Raw genomic sequence first — 12864 nt, 5'->3', positions numbered from 1 at the left:
AGTCACTTTGCAGTGTCCCGTGCGAACCTGAACGAGAGAACGAGGCCTTCTCTGTGCGCTGCGCTCAAGAAACGTCGAGCGACGCCCGACTTCGGTTATGAGCATCATCGAGCGACATCCCTCCGGACAGCGGATGCAGTCCCCTGACCATCGGGATCTCCTTACCCCGGCGGGGCGGTCTGTTACGTTTCGCCTACGACGCGCGGTAAAGCCGGCGAGGATGCAACAGACGCCAGGGCTTCGTTCAAAGCGGCAGACATTTTGGCCCGTTCGGCGCCGCCGCTACGCCTCCCTGCCAAGCGCGTCCAGGCATGTTCCAATGCCACGTGTCTTCATGTGCGTGTGTGTGTGTGTGTGTGCATGTTGGTGCCCACGCTTGTCGAAGCGCGGCAGCCGGGGAGAGGAGCTCCCAACAACTGTGAAGCGAGGGGGTCCGAGCGGCGCCGACACGACGGCTGCTCCACCTTCTCTTCCCATTGTGCCCGAGTGGCGCCGACACGACGCTGCGCCACCTTATCCCATTGTACCCGAGCGGCACAGTCACGTGCTCGTCTATAGAGGGGTTCCTTCTTGCCCTCAACTGCGAGAGTATAAAAGCAGCTGCCCCCGGACGCCAAAGAGGGCTCCGATTTCTTCTGTTGAGTAACGTGCTCTCCCGTCTCTCTACTTCGGTCAACCTGACCGCCAACTCTTTGCGATGTTAGAATAAACAAGTTGTTTTGTTGTTACCAGTCGACTCATGCTTTGCCGGGACCTTCGGATGCTTCCAGTTGTACCCCAGGACGCCAGGCCAACGCTACCCTTGGGGCTTGCGACCCAGGTGCAACCACGGGCGTCAGCGCCGAGTTCCCAACAGGTCGTACCATCGGTGCGACCACAACAACCGTTGCCATCGGTGGGATTCAAACAACTGTCTGCCAGCGGTGAGATCGCGACAACGGAGGCCAGCAGCGAAGAGATGCAGTTGACTCTATGCTGAGCAGCACAACGACCATCCGGGAGCAGTGCAACGAGCCCTGTGTGATGACTGGTTGCCTGCAGCGGAACGACTGCGCTGAATTCTTGGCTGCGAGGTTTGGTGAGTGCGGGACTTTCTTCTTCTGAGCTTTGCCAGGCTTTTGTTAGTGTCAGAAACAGAGCTGGTAATTGTGGTTGTCGTTGCTGCCGGGTTAGTTTGCGGCAAGACAATAATAGGCAGTAGAGAAAGCAGCATTCAGAGCAGCCATGGATTTGAAGTCGTTGCGCAAACCGAAATTGCTGGAGCTTGCAAGAGAGTTGGGTCTGGATGTCTCAGACAAACTCAGAAAACCAGAACTGCTAAAGGCGATTCTTGAGTTAGAGGCTGAGGATGACGAGCTGTCGGAATGCCTTGAGACTATTGAGGAGAGGTCAAAAAGACAGGAGCGCGAACTTAAAGAGCAAAAAGAGAAACAGGAGCGCGAACTTAAAGAACAGAAAGAGAAAGAAGAGCGTGAACGTAAAGAAGAGAAAGAAAAAGAAGAGCGTCAACACGCTTTGGAAATGAAGCGTCTCGAGATAGAGATGGAACGCGCTCGTAATGGAAGTCAGGCACACGGTGCAGGAGAACGAGTATTGTTCAAAATGACTGACCTGATGCGGCCGTTTAAGCTTGGAGAGGACATTGGTTTGTTCCTGGTTAACTTTGAGCGAACGTGCGAGAAGCAGGGGTTCTCTCGGGAAACGTGGCCACAGCGCTTGCTCACTTTGTTACCCGGCGAGGCGGCCGACGTAGTCGCTCGCTTGAATAGAGAGGAGGCAGAGGATTTCGACAAAGTGAAATCGAGTCTGCTAAAGAAGTACAGGCTGTCAGCGGAGGCGTTCCGTCGGAAGTTTCGGGAAAATGAGAAAGGCAAAAGTGAGTCATATACAGAGTTTGCGTACAGGCTTATGTCAAACATGCAGGAGTGGCTCAAAGAAGAGAAAGCGTTTGGTGACCACGATAAAGTTCTGCAGTGCTTCGGGCTAGAACAGTTTTATAGTCGGTTACCTGAGAACGTGCGGTACTGGGTCTTGGATAGGCCAGACGTTTGTACGGTGGCTAAAGCCGCTGAGCTAGCCGAGGAGTTTGTGACGCGTCGGGCTCGCGGAGCTAAGGACGGTCAAAAGGGTGAATTTGGCTCGAAGTTTGAGAGGCCGAAGTTCACACCCATGAGAGCAAAGGGGAACACACGTAGTGCGGATGTGAGTGAAAGCAGTCCGACAGAACGTAAGGAGACGGCGGCAGCCGAAGCCGAACGCAGAAAGCGGTTCGAGATGAGGCAAGCGCGCGTGTGTTATACGTGCCAGAAGCCGGGTCACTTTTCGGCGCAGTGTCCGACCAAACGTAAGGAGACGGCGGCAGCCGAAGCCGAACGCAGAAAGCGGTTCGAGATGAGGCAAGTGCGCGTGTGTTATACGTGCCAGAAGCCGGGTCACTTTTCGGCGCAGTGTCCGGAAACAAAAACAAAAGTTGTGTTTTTGTCATTATGCAGCACTGACGAGAACATGAAGCTTCTCGAGCCTTACATGCGAGACCTCCTCGTGAACGGGAAAGAGTGCCGAGTGCTTCGCGATTCCGCAGCTACGATGGATGTAGTTCACCCCTCTTACGTAGAACCCCATATGTTCACGGGCGAGTGCGCATGGATCAAGCAAGCCGTGGAAGCTCATAGCGTGTGTCTGCTCGTAGCAAAAGTGCTTATTGAAGGACCTTTCGGAGCGCTTGAGACGGAGGCGGCAGTGTCATCTGTGCTGCCCCCCCCCAGTATCCGTACCTATTTTCAAACAGGTCCGATCACCTCCTGCGCGAGAAGGGGCTTTTGTTTGGTGAGGCTGGCGTTCAGGCCTTAACCAGATCGAAGGTTCGGGAGCTCGCTGCAAAGGTGGTAGTTGCGGGGCCGACGTTATCAAACAATGAAAAAGGGTCAGAGGCGCAGCAAGCCGATATTCAGAGCACGCCCGAACTGAATAAAATTGAGTTTGTAACGTTAAAGGCACCAGATACTGGAGAGGAAATTCCCGATGCGGGAAAGTTAGAAGAGCTATCTGCAGATTTGCTCATCGCGCCTACGTCAGACGGACTTAATAGGTTGCTAAAAGTCAGCCGGTCGGCTTTGATAGCCGAGCAAAAGAAGGATGGCAGCCTAGAAAACATACGCTGCGTTATCAAGGAAGGTATCGCCAAGAAAAATGCTCGCTTTGTGGAAAGAGGTCGAGTCCTGTACCGGAAGTATCTAGACCGCAGAGGAGTGGAGTTCGATCAGCTGATCGTGCCTCAATGCTATCGTCAGGATCTGTAGCGCTTGTCGCACGGGGGTTCGTGGTCCGGACACCTAGGAGTTAAGAAAACTAAGGACAGTCTCTTGCAAGAGTACTATTGGCCAGGGTGTTTTCGGGACGCAGACCACTTCGTGAGGTCATGTGACACCTGTCAGCGGGTGGGCAAACCAGGGGACAAATCGAGGGCGCCGTTGAAATTGGTACCTATCATTACGGAGCCTTTTAGACGGCTCGTTATTGATACAGTGGGACCTCTGCCGGTAACAGCCACGGGGTACAGACACATTTTGACTGTGATCTGCCCAGTGACAAAGTTCCCTGAAGCAGTGCCGCTTAAAGAACTCAGCTCAGTTGAGATAGTCAATGCACTACTGTCCATATTTGCGCGAGTTGGTTTTCCTGCGGAAATCCAATCAGATCAGGGCACAGTGTTTACTAGCGCTTTGACGACAACTTTTCTCGAAAGGTGTGGGGTAAAGCTGTTACACAGCTCAGTGTACCACCCACAGTCGAATTCCGTTGAGAAGCTCCACTCCGTCATGAAGCGCGTGTTGAGAGCATTGTGTTTTGAACATCAAACTGACTGGGAGCTGTGTCTGCCTGGGGTGATGTTTGCATTACGGACCGCGCCGCATGCGGCTACGGGGTTTTCGCCAGCTGAGCTGGTGTACGGTCGCTCGCTTCGGTCTCCGCTTCGCATGCTTCGAGAATCGTGGGAAGGCAGGGGCGACGACCCAGTCGTGGTGGAGTACGTGCTTACGCTCCTCGAACGCTTAAGAAGGGCACAGGAGTTGTCAGGTGAAGCAATGGCAAAGGCCCAGCAGAGGGCCAAGGTTTATTATGATCGGACCGCCAGGGCCCGTCGTTTTGAGGTGGGCGATGAGGTCATGATATTGCGCACATCGCTAAACAACAAACTAGACGTGCAGTGGGAGGGCCCAGCACGAATTGTTCAGAAACTGTCGGACGTTAACTACGTGGTGAGTCTGCCAGGAAAGCGGAAAGCACAGCAAGTTAACCACTGTAATCTGCTCAAACCTTATAGACAAAGGGAAGCAGTAGTGTGCATGATGGTAAACGTTCCTGAAGAGCTTCCGGTCGAGCTTCCGGGACTAGGCTCAGTGACGAACAGGGAAGACACCGGTCAAGTCATTAGTGACTTAGTCAGCGGAGCATCGCTGTCGCCTGAGCAGAAAACCGAACTACACCAGCTCTTACAAGAGTTTCAAGGTCTGTTCTCTGAGAGGCCTGGTAGGACTTCTGTCCTTACTCATGACATATAACTTACCTCCCCAGAGCCAGTACGATCCAAGGCGTATCGGGTGTCACCCCGCCAGAGCGATATTATGGAGGCTGAGGTAATGAAAATGCTACAGCTCGGTGTTATTGAGGCAGGTGAGAGTGATTATACCTCCCCTTTGATTTTAGTTGAGGTACCGGGCAAGGAACCTCGTCCTTGCGTCGACTACCACAGGCTTAATTCCATCACTAAGGATCACATTTATCCGATCCCTAACATCGAGGAGCGCCTTGAGAAAGTTAGTAGCGCTCAGTTTATTTCCACCCTAGATCTTGTCAGGGCAGGTTCCACTTACAGGAGAGGCTAGTAGGTATGCGGCGTTCATTTCACCAATGGGAACATTCCGTCCTAAAGTGTTGAGTTTTGGTTTGAAGAACGCGCCATACTGCTTTTCAAGCCTCATGGATAAAGTGTTGCGGGGACAGCAAGAATTCGCTTTACCGTATCTAGACGACGTAGCGATATTCTCCGCATCCTGGTCTGAGCATATGGCACACTTGCGGGCAGTGCTAACCCGCCTGCGCGAAGCGGGCTTGACAATCAAGGCTCCCAAGTGCCAGTTAGCACAGGCCGAGGTTGTCTACCTCGGTCACGTGATTGGTCAGGGTCGTCGCCGCCCCTCTGAAATAAAGGTGGCCGCTGTGCGAGACTTCCCGCAACCGCGCACGAAGACCGATATTCGGTCGTTCTTAGGTGTCGCCGGCTACTATCAGAGGTACATCCCCAGGTACTCTGATATCGCGGCTCCCCTGACGGATGCTCTAAGAAAAACAGAGCCCCAAATAGTCGTCTGGGACGAGACAAAGGAAAGAGCTTTTAGCGCCCTAAAGAGCGCCCTAACAAGCCAGCCTGTGCTACGATCGCCAGACTACACAAAAGGGTTCGTAGTTCAGTGCGATGCTAGTGAGCGAGGCATGGGCGTTGTACTGTGCCAACGGGAAAATGGAGAAGTAGAACACCCCGTCCTGTATGCTAGTCGTAAGCTGACCAGTCGTGAGCAGGCGTACAGCGCCACCGAGAAAGAATGTGCGTGTCTCGTGTGGGCCGTTCAGAAATTGTCATGCTATCTAGCCGGCTCGAGGTTTATCATTGAGACGGATCACTGCCCTCTCCAATGGCTGCAGACCATCTCTCCCAAAAATGGCCGCCTCCTGCGCTGGAGCCTCGCTTTACAACAATATTCCTTTGAGGTGCGTTACAAAAAGGGGAGTCTCAACGGTAACGCCGATGGCTTAAGTCGAAGCCCCTAACGTAGGAATCAGCCTCAAAATTGTTTGTTACTGATGTTTTTCTTCCTGAGGCAGGATTTTTAACATATTGCTTTTGTTTAGTGTTTCAAAGTGATGACATGCTTTCTAGTGCAATTTTCCAATTTGTGGACGCGTTCTGAGTGCTGCTAGACTACTGTAAGGAACTAGGCAGTGGTATAGAAGGGGAAAGAGCCTGGCAGGGCTTAGTGAGGGTTTTGCCGTGCTTGCTGACTGAGCGGTTGAGTTTCAGCGTAGTTCTAACGCTTGCCGGGAACAAGAACAAAAATGTGAACTCTCCCGAAGTCACTTTGCAGTGTCCCGTGCGAACCTGAACGAGAGAACGAGGCCTTCTCTGTGCGCTGCGCTCAAGAAACGTCGAGGGACGCCCGACTTCGGTTATGAGCATCATCGAGCGACATCCCTCCGGACAGCGGATGCAGTCCCCTGACCATCGGGATCTCCTTCCCCCGGCGGGGCGGTCTGTTACGTTTCGCCTACGACGCGCGGTAAAGCCGGCGAGGATGCAACAGACGCCAGGGCTTCGTTCAAAGCGGCAGACATTTTGGCCCGTTCGGCGCCGCCGCTACGCCTCCCTGCCAAGCGCGTCCAGGCATGTTCCAATGCCACGTGTCTTCATGTGCGTGTGTGTGTGTGTATGTGCATGTTGGTGCCCACGCTTGTCGAAGCGCGGCAGCCGGGGAGAGGAGCTCCCAACAACTGTGAAGCGAGGGGGTCCGAGCGGCGCCGACACGACGGCTGCTCCACCTTCTCTTCCCATTGTGCCCGAGTGGCGCCGACACGACGCTGCGCCACCTTATCCCATTGTACCCGAGCGGCACAGTCACGTGCTCGTCTATAGAGGGGTTCCTTCTTGCCCTCAACTGCGAGAGTATAAAAGCAGCTGCCCCCGGACGCCAACGAGGGCTCCGATTTCTTCTGTTGAGTAACGTGCTCTCCCGTCTCTCTACTTCGGTCAACCTGACCGCCAACTCTTTGCGATGTTAGAATAAACAAGTTGTTTTGTTGTTACCAGTCGACTCATGCTTTGCCGGGACCTTCGGATGCTTCCAGTTGTACCCCAGGCCGCCAGGCCAACGCTACCCTTGGGGCTTGCGACCCAGGTGCAACAACGGGCGTCAGCGCCGAGTTCCCAACAACTCGCGCCAGCGGTGCGATTTCAACAGCAGAGAACGAGCCCAATCGCTATTAGAAACCCGGGTGCAGCTGCCTAATGAGACCACTGAGATCTTCACGGAGGAAATGCGCCATCTATTCCGCCACGCGGACCCGGAAATGCTGGAGAGAAGAAAGTCAGCCTACTCATGCGTGGTGTGAAGTAGGAGATTTTCGCTGGAATGGCACGAAGCCCACGGAAGACCGTCGACGAATTTCTTCGCGAGGCCACCAGCATCGAAAAGACACTCGAGACGCGGAACCGGCAATGCCACCACTGCACGAACTCTACAAATTACGCCGGACTTCAATCACTGGCCACCTACGATCTACGTGAGACTATCAGAGCGGCCGTACGGGAGTAGCTGCAGAAGTTCCACCCAAGGTCGCAGTCTCAAGTGGATTCAATCGCCGAAATCGTCAAAGAGGATCGATCGCTGGGAGTTCCTGAGGTGCAACCACAATAACCGCAACCCCAGCCGGAAGCGATGACCTACGCCGCCAACGCCCGCCGTCAAGGTCCTCCTCCGCGACCGCGTTAGGGCCCTGTAACGCCGCAATTCCATCGTCGGAGATCTGTCGGAGAACTGACGGAGATCCTCCGCCGCCGAAGAAGACGCCGAAAAGACCATCTCGACGACATAACAACGACACGCCGCCGCCCCGAAGAAGTCTGGAAGCAAAGAATAAGCCGACGAAAGACGACCTGACGACGCCACGTACCAGCCACAGGTCAACGCGACGCAGCCGTGATCCGACGCCAAGATCTAACTATAACGCAAGACAAAGAACCACCGACCTCGACGTGCTTCTCGACGGCCACGCAGTCACCGCCTCAGTGGACACAGGGGCTGATTACTTCGTAATGAGTGTGTCACATCGCCGCCCAGTTGAAGAAAGTTAAAACTGCATGGGGAGGCCCTCAAATTCCGACCGTTGGAGGACACCTCATAGCGACGACTGGAACATACACGGCAAGAATTACCGTTTATGACCAGACTTACCCTGCCACCTTCGTTATCCTCCAACAGTGTTCACGAGACGTCGTTCTCGGCATGGACTTCCTGAACCAACACGGCGCAATCATCGATCTGAAATCGAAATCTATAATGCCGTCGGGAGATCAAGCGATACCGCCAAAGAGCTCTCGTAGTCACCACGCCTTGAGTGGGCTCGAAGATCAATTGAGCATCCCACCGCCAACCAGCATTATTATTCCCGTCGGCACTGAGACACCCGCTGATGTAGAAGGTGTCATCGAGTGCGACCAACGTCTAATGCTCGACCTGGAAGTTTGCGTCGCAAGAGGGATGCCTCGACTACACGGAGGGAAAGCGCAAGTAATGCTAACCAACTTCAGCCAGCAGTTCAAGCACATCAAAAAGGGCACGACGATCGCGTATATCGAGGAAATTGTGGAAACCAGCAATGCGTTTGTCCTCTCGGATTCTGCAGCATCTACCCTGACGACCATAGTTCTCGAACCAGAATTCGACATAAATCCAAGTCTCCCGATGAGTAAGCAGCAACAGATCAGAAGTCTTCTACGACGATACAAAGAGTGTTTTTCGACGTCATCGAGGATTCGACAAACACCACTCGCAAAGCATCGCATAATAACTGAAGAGTGCGCTCGACCACTCCGAAAGAGCCCTTACCGAGTTTCGACGCGAGTACGTGATGCAATTATTAGGCAACAAGTCGACGAAATGCTGCGCGACGGCATCATCCAGCCGTCGAAAAGCCCGTGGGCATCTCCTGAAGTCTTGGTGGAGAAAAATAACGGAACCCTATGTTTCTGCGTCGATTGTTGTCGACTGAACAAGATTACGAAGAAGGACGTATACCCCCTGCCACGGATAGGCAGCGCATCAGATCGGCTCTGCAACGCTAAATACTTATCATCGATGGACCTCAAGTCTGGCTACAGGTAAATAGAAGTCGACGAGAGAGATCGCGAAAAGACCGCCTTCATCACGCCAGACGGCCTCTACGAGTTCAAGGTCATGCCATTCGGACTGTGCTCGATGCCCGCAACGTTTCAGCACGTCATGGACCCGGTTTTAGCAGGATTAAAGTGGAAGTCGTGTTTTGTTTACTTGGATGACGTCGTTGTCTTCGCCGGAAATTTCATCGATCACCTTAGGCGGCTTGCGACAGTATTAGAGGCCATCAAGTCATCAGCGCTCACTCGGAATTCGGAAAAGTGCCGCTTCGCTTAAGATGAGCTTCTGCTCCTAGGCCACGTAATCAGCAAATCTGGAGTCCGCCCGGACCCGCAGAAGATAGCTGCCATACCAAAGTTACCGCAGCCCATCGACAATAAAGCAGTGCGTAGATTCCTTGGCATGTATGCCTACTATAGGCGTTTCATCAAGGACTTTTCACGCATCGCGGAGCCGCTAACTCATCTAACCAAATGTGATGTCGAGTTCAAGTGTTAAACACCACAGGCCAACCCATTTCAAGAACTCAAACGACGCATGCGGACGCCGCCGCTACTTGCATACTTCGACGAGGACGCGGTTACCGAAATCCACACTGACACCAGGAGCCTAGGCCTCGGTGCCGTCCTTGTCCAGAGGAAAGAGGGACTTGTGCGCGTGATATCTTATGCTAGCCGGTCGCTGTCAAAAGCGGAAGGCAATTATTCAACGACTGAAAAGGAATGTCTCGCCATCATTTGGGATACAGCGAAATTTCGCCCTTACCTCTATGGCAGCCCATTCAAAGTCGTCAACGACCATCACGCGTTGTGTTGGCTAGGTAACTTAAAGGACCGTTCAGGACGGCTGGCGTGGTGGAGCCTCAGACTGCAAGAATATGACGTCCTGGTAATCTACAAGTCCGGACGAAAACACTGTGACGCCGACTGCTTCTCACGCGCCCCCATCGATCCCCCGCCGCAAGACGACGAGGGTGACGACGCCTTCCTTGGAATAATAAGCGCGGAAGACTTTGCTAAACAGCAACGAGCAGACCCGGAACTAAAAGGCCTCGTGGAGTATTTGGAAGGGAACACCGACGTTGTCCCTAGACCATTTAAGCGCGAATTGTCTTCGTTCACGCTACAAAACAACCTGCTCGTGAAGAACTTCTCACCAATCCGCGCGAACAGCCTTCTTGTTGTTCCGTCAGCGCTGCGTCCGGAAGTACTGCACGCCCTACATGACGATCCAGCCACTGGGCACTTCGGATTCTCCCGGACGCTGTCGAGGATACAGGAGAGGTATTACTGGCCGCGTCTGACCGCCGACGTCGTCCGTTAAGTTAAGACATGCCGAGACTGTCAGCGACACAAGACACCACCGACAAGGCCAGCAGGATTACTACAGCCGACCGAACCTCCTTGTCGACCATTTCAGCAGATCGGGATTAATTTGTTGGGACCGTTTCCGACATCAACATCCGGAAATAAGTGGATCGTCGTGGCAACGGACTATCCCAGCCGCTTCGCTGAAACTAAAGCTCTACCGAAACGCAGCGCAGCCAAAGTGGCGAAATGTTTTGTCGAAAACATCCTGCTACGGACATGGCGCCGCAGAAGTCCTTATCACCGACAGAGGGACGGCCTTTACAGCGGAGCTTACCCATGCCATTCTGCAGTACAATCAGACAATGCACAGCAGGACAACTGCCTACCACCCACAGACGAAAGGTCTTACGGAGCGCCTGAACAAGACACTCGCCGACATGCTAGCAATGTACGTCGACGGCGTGCCTCATAATCAGAAAAGTGGTTTTGGCACGTAAAACACCATAATTTTTTCGAACACAACACCTGAGATGCCGTCCTGCCATATGTAACCTTCGCTTACAACACGGCGGTGCAAGAAACAACACAGATCACGCCTTTTAAGCAGGTTTACGGCAGGAACCCGACGACGACGCTCGACGCCATGCTGCCGCACGTCACTGACGAAGAGAATCTTGACGTCACTACCTATCTCAAGCGCGCCGAAGAAGCCCAACAGCTCGCTCGCCTACGGATCAAAATCCAGCAGCGTACTCACAGGCGACACTACAACTTCCGACGACGCTTTGTCGAGTACCAGCCCGGCGACCGTGTTTGGGTTTGGACCCCGATACGACGACGAGGACTGAGTGAGAAACTATTGCGACGCTATTTGGGACCCTACAAGGTCATCCGACGTATTGGCGCACTGGACTATGACGTCGTGGCAGACGGCTTTTCGCATTCAAAGCAGCGCCGCGCACGATCTGAAGTGATCCAAGTGGTACGTCTTACACCCTTTTACGCATGCTGATGAATTTCCTTATTTTGTTGTTTCTTTGCTACGGGTGTTTTCCTTTATTACTCTCGTTTGTTTGCAGCATCGAGTCGATGCTGCAGACAAGTTGAGGGCAGTATCGGGTCGATGCTTGCGATCGGGTGACCACGTTTTACCGCCTAAGAAATGTTATCGCACAGCGCAGCACGCGCCTGCATGTATAGGAAGTTTCTGGAATGCTATCGATGGTTCCATCCGCTGTCTGTGACCGAACCCTGTGTAATCTGATTGCGCGTGTGCGCGACGCGAATAATGTAGAACTTTGTGGAAGGCACGCGGGTCAAAGCGATTACTCTGGAAAATTCGACGACTGATGTAAGAAGCCGACGCGCTTGACCCGCTGATCAGATTTGCAATGATCGCCGAGCGTGTTCGCCGTTATTGTTGTTCTTTGAGTATAGCGTGTCTTCTGAGGGAACAAGTTCGCCCAATAAAACGCTAGTTCCGTCATTCCCAGTATTGCTGCTTTTTTCACCGTCGCTACTACGTGACAATTTTGTATACACTGAAAGATAGTATAATTGTCAGGTGATGTCAGCGAAAACGCAGTGCGAACCGTATCTATTGCCGTGCCCTCACAATGATTGCAGCTAAGTTCAACACAAACTATTTACTTAGGTAAAGCCGCAGCAGACCGTCAGTCGCTTGTTTCTGCTGGATCGTCGTAGCTCGGGTACGTCTGGTCTTCGCCGGCCTCGGTGCGACATTATCCGGACTGGCGGGTGTGCAGTCGTTGTTTTCTAGTACTCCAAACTGGAAGAAGCCTTATCTGGTAGGTTCGCAATGGCTCTGACGGCTTTTCTGTAGACCATGCTCTTCTCAATCGCTTTCTCTGCCTGTGATGCACGTCGTCATTGCTCATCAACAAGAAGTTGGAAACCGTTTCCCTGACTTGAGTGACTTTGGCGGGTTTCCATCAAGGTCCTGTAACGAAGCATCGGGCGTAGATGCAATAGCCAGCACCAAGCACTTTAACCACTGAGACACAAGTAACTTGGTCTTGCAGATTGTCCGTGCGTAAGTCTTCTAACACGGTGCGCAGCTTGCGGCCCGTCATCGGCTGTGCTGGGCTCTTTCGCGTAAGTGAATGTGGGGTGGTATGCTGCTTCTACAAGAAACACATCTTCCACTTGTGTGTCATTTCTTGGTTGTTTCTTCGATATCTCCTTCACTTCCCTCAGCATTCGTACGGCTCTTTATGTACAAGGGGGGTGGTAAAGAGTTGTTGACACCGAATGAAAACCGGTTACGCTTGAGAAAATATTTCTCTGTTCGCTAGTGTAAGCTTATCCGTTATGGAAAACAATAACGTTCGGAAACCTGTGCGTTGCCAAGAGCACCGGCACTGCCGAGATTACTGGCGATGTTTTCATGGAAGGCATGATCTGCAAGTCTTCTTTGTGAATATGCACTTATCACGAGAATAAAATTATGGAATTTTACGTGCCAAAACCACTTTCTGATTATGAGGCACGCCGTAGTGAGGGACTCCGGAAATTTTGACCACCCAGGATTCTTTAACGTTCTGACGAGAATAAAAAGGTGGCTCTTCACTGTCCCAGTAAAATTT

Source organism: Dermacentor variabilis, chromosome 4, assembly GCF_050947875.1.
Source record: "Dermacentor variabilis isolate Ectoservices chromosome 4, ASM5094787v1, whole genome shotgun sequence".
Taxonomy (NCBI): Eukaryota; Metazoa; Arthropoda; class Arachnida; order Ixodida; family Ixodidae; genus Dermacentor; species Dermacentor variabilis.
Note: the sequence above shows the minus strand (reverse complement) of the source record.